The sequence below is a fragment of the Nematolebias whitei genome, chromosome 4, assembly GCF_014905685.2.
Source record: "Nematolebias whitei isolate Nwh7 chromosome 4, NemWhi1, whole genome shotgun sequence".
Lineage (NCBI taxonomy): Eukaryota > Metazoa > Chordata > Actinopteri > Cyprinodontiformes > Rivulidae > Nematolebias > Nematolebias whitei.
Window position 1 is genome coordinate 25,565,104 of NC_056501.1, and position 13,433 is coordinate 25,578,536.

At 40.9% G+C, this 13,433-nt stretch overlaps 1 pseudogene; it reads right to left on the reverse strand.

Moving 5' to 3' along the window:
* Positions 1-11,822: 11,822 nt before the first annotated feature.
* On the reverse strand, positions 11,823-12,291 carry LOC119409045 (annotated as a pseudogene).
* Between the last annotated feature and the right edge of the window lie 1,142 nt (positions 12,292-13,433).

The following is a 13,433-nucleotide window of genomic DNA, read 5'->3' on the forward strand; positions in this document are numbered from 1 at the left end:
TATGGATGGATGGATGGATGGATGGATGGATGGATGGATGGATGGATGGATGGATGGATGGATGGATGGATGGATGGACAGATGAATGGATGGATGGATGGCTGATGGATGATGGATGGCTGATGAATGGATGGATGATGGATGGATGATGGATGAATGGATGGATGATGGATGGATGATAGATGGCTGATGGATGAATGATGGATGAATGAATGATGGCTGGCTGAAGGATGGATGATAGATGGCTGATGGATGGATGATGGATGAATGATGGCTGGCTGAAGGATGGATGATGGATGGAGGACTGAGTGGTGTTGGTGGTGCTCTGTTTCTTGGATTGTGATTCTCAGATCTTCTGTTTTCAGCCCATCCAGTGATTTCTTCTGTCATTTCTGTTAAATTGATCATTTCTGATCAAACCGATCGATCAGCCTCAGCCTCGTGCTCTCAGTGTTCAGAGTTCTCGTTCAGTTCTAAATCTGTTTTTAGATCATATGGTCCTGGGATGACGAGCTGTTTTCATGAAATCTTAAAATATTTATTTGAAATTGATGCTGAAATGTTGTTTATTTAATCAACACTTTGCTGCAATGTTGTTGCCTTTTTTTTTTAACAGAAAAGTGAATTTCTTACTGTTTTGTACATTTTATGTGTAAACCATCTTATTACTGACCTGTGATTAGCAAAACTCATGAAATTAGTCCTAAAATAGATTTCATACCTGGATTATTGAGCATGAGCTTTGGTGATTTGAACCACTTTGGCATGACTGTCTCAGAGGAGTTGACGGGGGAGAGGAGGGACCCCAGATCTTAGCATCAGCAAACTGTTTATTTCCTCTATGGAGTATATTGTTTGTGGGAATCAGTTTTGTTTGGTGGCTCCTCAGACTGAAGAAGTCCTTTGGATGAAGGACGAAACTTCTCAGCAAAAAAAGAAACCATCCAGTTGTCCTGACTGAACATTGCTGGATTTTATACCTGGATTATTGGGCATGAACTTTGGTAGTCCTACAATGATTCATATATATATATATATATATATATATATATATATATATATATATATAACAAAACTGACACTTCTCATTTTATTAAGTGAAATGTTTTTTTCCAAAGCTTTATTTTGTATTTTTTCTGTATATTTTAATTACATTGAATGCTTCTTATCATCAGATGAATTTTTATCCCTCCAGTAGTCGTGGAGCCAAAGACGTCCTTTTCTATTTCCGTCCTAGCACTTTAGGGACTCTCCTTGTCCATTCTTGTTTTGATCATGGAAACAGCAGTCAAGGGAGACAGACTTGCCAAAAAAAATAACAAATCTGCTCAGGAGCTTCCTGTCATATCACATGATCTTGATCACCATCAGCACAAACCGCCAGCTGAACCTTGTCTAAGTTTTGTCCTTTCACTCGTTTCTAGTCCTAAAGAAAACAAACATATCAAACTAAAAACCCAATAAGGATGATTACATACCCCCCCCCCCCCCCCCCCACATGTGGACTTCTTTTAAGACTATCGTGAAAAGAACTGTGAGAGAGTGAGGCGTAAATGTCATTTCTCTGAGGCTCTGAAGATACAAACAAAGAAATAATGATGTGGAGAAGGAGAACAAAACAACAAGATGAAAACAGCTCCTCCTTGCTTTATCCTTGAAAACCTGCTCCCCCCGGGATAACTCTTAAAAATCTGAATTGGTTCTCATAGGACACAAAACAAACACAAAGAAGAACACTAATGATCGTCTAAAAATACGTCATTTTGTCTTTTGTTGAAACTCCTCTTCCGTCCTGAGCTGAGTTTGTGTATTGAGGACCAGGTCCAACAATTTCTGCACCAGTGACGTCTCCCCAGTCCAGAGGAGACGCATCTGCTCATCCTCATCTCAGGGATCTGTAAACAAATCAAACACAAAATGTAAGGCGATGTGATTCATACTAGTCGAACTTGAGGGGACTTGACTGTGAGCTGTAACCGAGTCACCCATCGTTAGCTAGAACGTTATGACAAATAAAACTGACAAGAGGCAGAAATGAGTATTTTAACCAGTGGAGGAAAGGGGAGTGGGGGTGGGGAGGGTCCCTTCTCTGCAAAGCATTTTCCATCTGGTTGAGCTGCACAATCCACTTCAATATGAGCAGAGCGGTGAAATCTGCTTCTCAAAGATGAGGCGGCTGAGATCAAAGGCGGAGTGGTGCTGCAGGAGAGCAGTACCCGGGGAAGCACGGGATGTTCTGTCTCAAACACACAAAGAGCGCAGCCGAAAGAAGAAGGACTCTCCAGAGGTGTCTTGTTGCTGTTTGCCTCAAACTCATGCAAGCTGAGCTTTTTGCAGTACAGTCCCTCGATTATCACGGGTGTTAGGTTCCAGCCCCCCTCCCCGCCCATGATAAGTCAAACAACGTGAAGTAGGGATGCTATGTTTATTTTAACTTATACTGCTTAGTACTTTAATACTTTACTTTAATATACTTTAGTAATACTTCTTAAAAAGTCTTCAGTTAATCCAAAATGCTGCTGCCAGAGTCTTAACTGGAGTTAGTGGGAGAGATCATATCTCTCCAGTTTTAGCTTCTCTCCACTGGCTCCCTGTCAAGTCCAGAATTGAATTAAAAATCTTACTTCTAACCTACAAAGCCCTCAACAACCTAGCTCCATCTTTTTTTTAGAGATCTTATTGTTCCATACTTTCTTAACAGAGCACTTCATTCTCAGACTGCAGGTTGACTTGCAATTTCTATATTTTCCAAAAACAGAATGGGAAGAAGATCTTTCATTTATCAGGCTCCTCTCTTGTGGAACAAACTTCCAGTTACTGTCTGTGAGGCTGACACATTATCCAGTTTTAACACTGGGATTAAGACTTTCCTTTGTGATAAATCCTATAATTAGGGTTGGCTTGTTATGCTGCCATAGGTCAAGGTCAAGGTTTCTTTATTGTCATTCTCATCATATGTGGTACATGTGTTGGAACAAAACTGTGTACACTGGGTCCCAGTTACATTCATCAAAAGTATAAATTGTAAAGAAAAAAACAATAGTAAGATCTAAGATATGAACTAAGAAATGCATAGGTATGTAGGCTTAGACTACTTGAGAACAAATTGACCTACTTTCTTAAAATTAATTGTTACAATTGAATACTTCTCATTTAATATTATTTCTATCTTAATATGTGATTCTCAACCTGCCATTGTGTATCTGTTCCTCCTTCTTGTTCCTCTTAAACCCAGCTGGTCGAAGCAGATGACCGCGTGTCCTGAGCCTGGTTCTGCTAAAGGTTTCTTCCTCATGAGGGAGTTTTTCCTTTCCACTGTCACCTTCATGCTAGCTCAAGATGAGAGTTCTGTGATGGAGTTAAACTCAGAGCAGTCTGCTCCTCAGGTAAATAATGTTAACTTACTTTTACATATGTGAATGTCTCTGTTCAGTGCCCTGAGATGACTTCTGTTGTGACTTGGCGCTATAGAAATAAACTGAATTGAATTAGAAATGTTTAGGTGAGCACCAGGTGGCCTATTTTGCCATGTGACCTTTTATGCTTTGCCTGCATTGATAAGCTTTGGAAAACTTCCCCTTTCCTGCGAACAGGTTCCCTTCAGCTAACACTGATCAGGAGAGGAAAACGTAACAAGGGCCAGCAGATGACGTTAAGGGAAAAGAGACAAACGTGTTAGCGTGGCTTGTTAAGATTTAACAATGTTCTGTTTCATGCTTTGTTGTCATTTTAGTGTTATGACAGCTCAGGCCAAGCATGAAAAGCCAGCACAGCTGATAAACCACAAATCTCTAACTCCACTGATCAGTAGGCCTCACCATCATCTAACCACAGCATGTTCCGTGACAATCATCTGCTTTTTTCCTCGCATCACTACCTCTGAAAACATGTCAGAGTTGACTTGCTACAGCACCTCCAGCCATCTGGCCTCTCTGCAGTGAGGCTATACAGACATTAGTGAATGACAGCGTGTGAACAGCCTCTTGTGGATTTGCAGGGATTGTGCATCAACAATGGACAGCCGCGGAAGTGCCGACTTATCCAATTAACCAGGTTTCACTCTTCAGTTTGTTTTCTCCAAAGTGCTCAAGCTGTGAGTTTAGCGAGTCGCAGCCGCATCAGTTTCCAGCTTGGAGGCTACAAACCAACATTATTAATACTTTAGTAGTCCTTTGTCTCTGTTCTTTTCTTCTCTCTGCACGCTCTCGTAATAGCTAAACGCCAACAGGCTTTCATCAGGGCAAACGTACAGTACATCTGCAGAGATGTGAGGAACACTGGTGGAACAAACATTCAGTGTTCAGTTTAAATCCAAATGTGTGTGCTTTTGTTACTAGCTGATACGCTAACCTGGTTACATCCTCTCAAAAACTTGTTTGCACCGTGATTCTTTACAATGTTACCAATTTCACATCGCATTGTAATTCACATTAGCACGATGGTGCAGTGGTTAGCACTGTTGCCTCACAGCAAGAAGGTCCTGGGTTCAGTCCCTGGTTGGACCTGGGGTCCTTCTGAGTGGAGTTTGCATGTTCTTCTCGTGCTTGCGTGGGTTATCTCTGAACCTGACTGAAAAATGTTGGATTGTATACCTGGATTATTGAGCATGGACTTTGTTGTTTTCAACCAGTTTGACAAGACTGTCAACAAGGAAGAGGGCCGGCAATGGAGGAGGGGGCGTACCAAAGAGACCATCTTATCACAAGCAGAACTGGTTTGTTCCACTTTGGAGTAAGCTGTTGGGGTAAGAATCAGTTTTGTTGTGTGTTTCCTTGACTGATGAAGCCTTCCGGATTGAAGGTGAAACGTTTCAGCACAAAAAAAGAAACTGTCCAGATGACCTGACTGAAAAATGTTGGGTTATCTCCAGTTACTCCGGTTTCCTCCCACAGACAACATGCATGTTAGGCTGCCTTCAGGTACAGGCTTCCCTTGCAAAAGAGATCAGTGATCTCAATGGGATTTGCCTGGTTAAATAAAGGTTAATAAAAAACATAGCATCCTATGCTTATTTATAAGTGCAAACAGGTGGCAGAAGGTAGCTGTAGTGCTTCCAGTGCAGCTTGGACCAATTCTAACATAAAGATATCACATTTTCTGCCTAAATTAACATTCAATACTATACTATACTATACTATACTATACTATACTATACTATACTATACTATACTATACTATACTATACTATACTATACTATACTATACTATACTATACTATACTATACTATATCGATAGCAATGTAAAGGGTAATAAAGTTTTGCATGAACCACTATGAAGTGTTTTTTAGAGTAGAACTAGGTCTTAATTCCTAAATGATTGATGCCGTAATGCAAATAGTGGGCAGGGCATCTGGGGGTCCTCCCCCAGAAAATTTTGAATAAAGTAGATGCGATTTCCTGCAATTTGGGGTATTTTAACGGGTTGTTAAACATCTATGTTCACCTAGATTTGTTAACACTTTGCTTCTGTCAGAACGGAACCGAGGCCGATGCTGCCCCTGCTCGTTGTTGTCCGACTCCGTGAAACCTCCAGACGCCTGCCTGCGGCTGCCTGTGGGCTCCTGCCTGTGTACGACTGCCTGGTTAGCTCAGCACTCACCCCCACCACTCTTTTAGGAGAGGAGACTTTTTTAAGGACAGACATGTAAATGCTACTTGAAGAGGCAGCTCATATGCTTATAAGTGGCTGTTGTGTTTAAAATTAATGTTTATGTAACTATTTTCAGTTTACATATCCAATATAAGTTTAATTCATTCAAGGCAGTCATATTTGTTCACAACTTTATTATTAATAAGCCTGAGAGTTACCGGATCCAAGCAAAGCATTACCAGAATGCACCCTGTCAAAATAAGAGAGTTCCTGAATCCTGTTCCAGCAGGATCCGGCTCAAGTTAAGTCCCAAGTGGAGTTGTTTTAGGATTATTATCCACTTTGAATCTTGCCTCTGATTAGCCATTAGCTCATCATTCTAGTCAGAGTTGAACTCTAATTATCTAAACTGAAGTTGTATAAGCCATCTGCAACAGGTAAGATATTGTTTATGACTTTTCAGGTTCAAAATATCTGAACTGTATTGTTAAATCTTACAGGAACACAAACATGTCACCTGTTGCTTTGCAAGTTTTAAACAAAAAACTTCTGTGATCTGGTAGTACTCGTGCATTGAGGATGTCTTTCAGTTACTACCCCACATAATTTTAGCTCCACATCTGTTAACATTAGAGTTACATATAACTATTGGTGCAACTGGTAGAGCTGCTGCCTCTCAGCGAGCAGGTCCCTGGTTCAAATCACGGTCGGGGGCCTTTCTGGGTGGAGTTTGCATGTTCTCTCTGCGCTTGTGTGGGTTTTCTCCGGGTACTCCGGTTTCCTCTCACAGACCAAGAACATACATGTTAGACTGATTGGCAACTCCAAATTGTCCCTAGGTGTGAGTGAGAAAATGAATGGTTGTTTGTCTCGTTTGTCTCTATGTGTCCCTGTGATGGACTTGCGACCCGTCCAGGGTGTGCCCCGCCCTTCGCACAGTGATTGCTGGACATGGGCACCGGTGACCCCCGACCCAAAATAGAAGAAGTGGGTAAAAGATAATGGATGGATATTTTGAGATTGCTAAAGTGGATCAGCTGTGGCAGCCATCTTGAATCAGATAGATTCTAAAGGTTCATCACCTGCTTTAAATATCTGGGTTTATAAGCTTGTCCCTGGCTAAACCCATCATTTTACTCCTGTTTCATGCTAACATGCTAAGCTACTCACTGCAACCTTATGGTAGCACACAGCTGTAAAACTGTCAGTCTCTCTGCTTGAAGCTAAATGGGCGTTATTTATTGAAAAGTCAAGTGTTTCATGTGATGTGCATGCCACCTCAGGATGTAGAGAAAGTTCAGGCTGCCTCGTTGCTTTCTCCTTCATTTCTTTCCACTTTCACCTCTTTTTTTGTGCTTTCACATTCATAAGAGTTCTTTCTAATTTCCCCTTTTTCAAAATGCAATTTTCTATCTTTCTGTCACTCTTCTCCACACTTTGCTCCGAGTCCTGTTTACAGTAGTTGTAAACACAACTCAACCCATTCTCTCCTCCTTTGCAGTCTCATTTTCCTTCTCTCTCAGCTGGAACAGTTTGACTGAAATGCTGAACTTCAGCTTTTGCAGTCTCACTCTCGCTGCGGGCTTTTTCTTTTTTTTTTTAATGACTGGAGGTTTTTCATCTTTAGACAAAAGAAGAAGGAGAATATTTGCAGTTCCTTGACTGAACAACCGCTGTCTGGCATTTTCAGACTTTATCCAGAACGCCATCAAACCAAAAGCAAGAGGGAGGAGAGAAAAGGAAGAGAAATACAGAGCTGAAATGTCCCAATGGAAACCATCACTCCCACATGCTCCACGCAGATGATTCATATAGGAAGGATATCTGTTTGCCTACCCTGAAGTGCACGTTTCTATGAAACAGGCAGAGACTGAACACCTTGTGCTCCAACATTCAAAGGAAAGAATTGTGACAAAGTGAACAGTGTTTAATATTGCATAACCTATAACACATTTTAAACTGAACTCTTACACCGTTGAAAGAGATTCATTCAAATGTTGGGTTAGGGTTTATTCTGGTAAAGAATCAGATGCAACTGTGAATTTGAATATAAGAATGTGAGGACCAATTCAATAAGAGTTGCTGAATTCCTCAAATCATTTTTGAATCTTTCATCTGCTGGAAGTAGACATTCCCAATAATTAATATTATTTCCTCAAACATGTGTGTTTTAAGCTGGTATCTTACTGGGTGCAGCTGTTGGCATCTAGTTAGAGAAACAAAATGTGCAAGAAAGAGAATATACACATCTGGACTAAGAACCTCACTAAATCCTATTTATAATTTGCATATTTTTGCATGAATTTTGCAAAAACTCTGTATGTATAAATATCTAACCACTGCTGCATGACCCTCTTGCAACAAAAATGCACATTTTTGACCACAAAACTGCCACTTGTGAGTCGTGAGAACATCATGTAACACTACAGTGGTGCAAACTTATGTGACAGGTGGAGATTTCACCCAGATAAATGCAGAGCCCCACCCCAGCTCAGCAGTCATTTGTTATCAGACGTCAGGCGATCTGGACCTCAGACATACAGTGTATAAAGTGAAAAGCTGCTGGATGATTATCAGGCTGATGAACACTGCAGCGTGCCTCACTGACACATTTTGACACATTGAGTAGGGTCATGTGATGCTCATGATGTCCAGCTCTCACAGCTGACTCTAACCAGCTGTTATTAGCTTCATTGGTTGCCGACACCCTCGCAAAGTTCTCTTACATTTATCACATTTTCTGACACAGAAACTAAACTAAGATGAGTTCCCGACAGGTCCCCCCGATGCTCGCCAGAGGAAATGTGTCACACAAATTTTTCAATCATGTTCAAAATTCCTGCAACAAGAAAGCGAGGCCTGTCCTTATAGCAGCGGTGCAAGAGTTTGGATTGCATTGCTGGTAGTGAATCACACCCCTTTAGGGTGGGAGTTGGACTCCACCAGGGCTGCCCGTTGTCACCGATTCTGTCCATAACTTTTATGGACAGAATTTCTCATTTCAGCCAGAGGGTGGAGGGATTCTGGTTCTGGTTTAGTGGCTTCAGGGTTCAGGATTCCATTTCTGCTCTGCAGATGATGTGTTCTTGTTGGCGTCATCATGCTGTGAGCTTCAGCTCTCACTGGAGCAGTTCGCAGCGGAGTGTGAAGCAGCTGGGATGAGAATCAGCACCTCCAAATCTGAGGCCATGGTCCTCAGTCAGAAAAGGGTGGATCTTCAGGTCGAAGGTGAGGATCTGCCTCAAGTCGAGGAGTTCAAGTATCTCAGGGTTTTGTTCACGAGTGAGGGAAGAATGGAGCGTGAGATTGACAGATGGACGGGTGCAGCGTCTGCAGTATTGTGGACTCTGTACCGGTCTGTTGTGGTGAAGCGAGAGCTGAGCTGTAAGACAAAGCTCTTTGTTTACCTGTCGGTCTACGTTCCTACCCTCACCTATGGTCACGAGCTCTGGGCAGGGATCAAAACAATGAGATCACGGATACAGGCGGTTGAAATGAGTTTCCTCCTTCTAATGTTCCTGACTGATCTACACAATGAAGTGAAACCATCTTTTCCACAAGTTCTGAAGCTTTTCTATCAGAACGAGAATTATTTCACCATTTCTTGAGCATCAGTGTGTCTTAGCGAAACATAAAAACACCTAGAAGCCTTCACTCCTCGTATGCGCTCTAAGAGTCTTGGTCACCTGTAACTCCTGGCTCACCAGGTTCTCCTCCTTGCACTTCATTTGGTTTGTCCTGCTGGCTGCAGAACAGGAATATCCCATCAGAGTTGAAGCCGTGCAACTTATCACGTCAAACTCTATCAGATTACTTCTGACTTTTTTCTACCTTCATCACATCAACGTTATGGGGACAAAATCACGTCCTACCCAACATCTCAGCAAGGCCATGTACCACTGTAATTAAATCATTTCTGTTTGCATGTCACCTCTCAGTTAAATAATGTTATGACAGATCAATACATGTGCATCTAAATAAATGTAATCAACTGGAAACAAGCACATAGTTAAGTCCTGTTACCCTCTTTTGGGATTTAAATTGTAAATTACAATAAAATCATATTTTGACATAAAATCCTGTTTTTGTTAAATGTTCTGTTTCACTGTGTGTCTTTTCAAAACAAACATATTTTTATAATCCAGTTGATTTTTTTTAACTCTTCCTACAACTTAGAAGTCATTTTTCTCCAATCAGAGATAGTTTAAACTTTAAGCACACGTTCATCATGTTTTTTGTGAATTTAATGAAAAAAAAAAGTGGTGGTGTTTAAATGAAGAGCGTTTAGCTTGTTGGCTACTTTAAGTGCTGCCATTGGGCTGTGTGAGTCACTCATGGGCAAGCACATGAAGCAAAGATAGGTATTCAAAACTGTGATGGAACTGCTGCTGTCATTTCCCAGTATGAGTCACTGCCTGATGAGGATCGTACATTCAGTAAAATTGAGAAAAAAATTATGGCAAGTGGATTGAAACCCATCACTGTCATTTTTAGACAGCCTGTGAAACAACCACAAGATAGGTGTAAGACATTGGTGGCATTTTTTCCCATTAAAGTTGTTCCCACTTCCCAAAGTTGTTGGCTTGAATATCAATATTAATGTTTATGATTATTTCAGCTGGTCTTGTTCATTACATCTGCAAGAAAACCTCTTTGAAAACCACTTCATCAGTAAAGTCTCACTTGTATTTTTTTATATCCAACAAAGAACAAATATTTCTACATCATCTTATAGTCTGTGCACACAGTGTTGCTCACTGTGACAAAATCATGACAGTTCATTTATTTATTTATTTTACTATATCCTGCTTCTATCCTAAAAAACAATCTTATATTACCGGTAATTTTTAAAAGCAAATGCTTTACAATAATGACAATATATCCCCTGTTTTGTGTTTGTTATAACAATTATATAAAGAGAGCCATCAGCAGGTAACTCATGAGGCTGCACCTTTGCAGGTTTGGTCCTAAGGTCAAGTTGCTATGACAACCCCTTTTAAAAAAATCACACTGAAAGTTAAGATATTAACAATCAAGTCACTCCTTGAACCATGAGTATTTTAATATTTTACGCACACAAACAGGAGATGGTGACGGAAACCATACAGTCTGTAAGACTTTCTGTAGTCGTCTCGCCTAAAATACCTACATCTGTACACCTGCCTGTGTTTGCGCCTCATCGAAGAAACAAGCTCATCTTTTCTCATCGTACTTAGCTATGAGACCACTCGGTCAAACCACAGCTGAGGTTTTCACAATTCAGACTCGGCAGAGTTCATAAAAAATATTTATCCTCCACGAGTACAGGCGATGACACGACTTGACAGAGGAAATGGGCTCTGAATGTTGCTCCAGTGGTGCTGTAAAGAGTCCAACACATCTGTCACTTGGCACACCACCACCCATAAAGGTCACAGAAATTATTTAGTCAGCAGCAGCACACTGGGTTTGTAAGGCCCTGAAATTGGTTTAAGTTGTTGGTGTCTGAAAGTGCTGAATGATGGCCCCTAAATGGGTCACAGACCATTAAGTCTAAATGTACAGAGAAGGAAAAATGACAAGCTTTGAAGACTCGTTCAGGATTATGAGCTGGAGGACTGTGTCCATCTAGTGTTCAGACTTTGGAACTGAAACAGCATAATTAGATGTTTGAGGAACACAGTGTGGTTTATTGAGTCAAGTATGTAGTTTTGCATAAGTGTGACTCAGTTTTGTTCTTCACCTCCACACGACTTTAACCGTCTCATAAGTCCTTGTCTCTGTGCAGCAACGAGTCAGATGTGGTTCACATGCAGCAAGAGACACGTGGTCACAAAAACTCTTTGGCTTGAAGCACCATTTAATTATGATGCTTTTCTCTATTATTCATTTTATATAAATGCATTTTTGTTTTTTGCAAAACCTTTACAAGTAGTTTTGTAGCGTGCATGTTGTGGCTTTTTATGAGCACACTCAGCATTTCTTAAAACAAACCAAAATTTGACTGAAAATCAACATCTGATTTAAATTTTAAAGAAAAAAAAACTGCAAATGTTTCTGTTTTAGATCTAAAAACAGATAGTTTGGTTATTTTAGTACATAATAAGATCCTTCATGAAAATAAGAAGTGCACATACATGTATAACATATAACTGACAGAAGTAGGTTGGAAACAACCAGATGGTATCTTTAGGTTGTTTTTTTTTCTTTGCAGCATCATCCCCCTTCATAGTCCAAGTTTGGGAACCATTCATTACATCAGCACACACTTCTTGTGTTTCTTTACATACAACACCACCCTCACAGTCTCATCAAACACCTCTTTGACACCATCCTGCAGCGTAGAACACTCCACGTACTTAAACCCTCCAATCTGTGTGGCCAGGGTGTTGCCCTGTTGGGGGTCAAACCCTGCTCCTTTAGCTTTTCACTGTTTCTGTGTGGCTTCTCAGGTCTTTCTGAGATCGGTGTGGGATGATTGTTTTCCGATGGAGAATCAGATGATGAACACATTGGTCTGAGGATAGGCGAGAGAGAGCAGGCGTTCGTGCCGTGTCCCACAAGCAGAGGCTCACAGTGTGACCGTCCACACTGATCTCACCAGTGGAATTGTCAAACAACGCTATGCACTTTGCTTTGAAGACGGTGGTTGCGTAGGCATTGAGGAGAAAGGTTTAGCCCACTTCACCATCGTCCACATTCACACCCTTAACATCCTGCATCCTGTGTGATCACTGGGCATGGAGCGCCTGAGAACATAAAAATAATCACATTACATGTAATACTAAATATTTAGATCCTAATGTGAAAATAGATTCTTGAAATGTATTGAAAAGATCCATTTTTCCAGGCACTATTTGAGTTTGTATCCAGCTATATCAAACATCACATTCTAATCTAGTCTAATAAAAGCACTATATATATCCATCCATCCATCCAATATCTTTACCCGTTTATTCCATTTTGGGTCACGGGGGTCGCCGGTGCCCATGTCCAGCAATCACTGTGTGAGGGGCGGGGGACACCCTGGACAGGTCGCAAGTCCATCACAGGGACACATAGAGACAAACGAAACAAACAACCATTCACTCTCACCTAGGGACAATTTAGAGTTACCAATCAGCCTAACATGCATGTTTTTGGTCTGTGGGAGGAAACCGGAGCTATATATATATATATATGTATATGTATTTTTTTTTTTTTACAGTAAAATCAAAAGGACTTGAGTGACTTACCTCCTCTTAGTTTTCTCTGTCTGGTAACAACAGCAACATCCGGGGAACTAAAAATTAGAAGTACAGGCCACAGACTGATGAAGTCTTCCAGATGGAAGACACAACTTTTCTCCCTTTAAAAAACTGGTCCAGATGACATGATTTAACCTTTTTTGTTGTTATTTATCTGGATGATTGAGCCTACAAACATTTTTTTTACATGTACTGTACTTTAACTGGGACTTATGATTGTTTCCAATGCAGAGGATTACCTCAGTTGCTTATATATAAATACTAAAATAAACTACTACTTATTACTACTAACTATCCCTACTTCACAGTTTTTCACATTCGCCAGGGGGGCGGCCCCTAAATCCCGTAATAAACGAGGGATTAGTGTACATTTATTTTCTTTTTCTTTACAGTGATTATCCTGGTTAAAGATTCATGAGTCTAACAGTCTCAGGGTAGAAGCTGTTCTTCAGTCTAGTGGTTCTACACTTAATGTTCCTCAACTTCCTTCCTGAGAAGAGCAGGGCAAAAAGTGTGTGCAGGGTGAGTGGGGTCCTTCATGATGCAGGTGGCCCTCTTCCTGCATTTACAGGTGTAGATGTCTGTGATGGTGGGGAGGCTGACACCGACAGACTTCT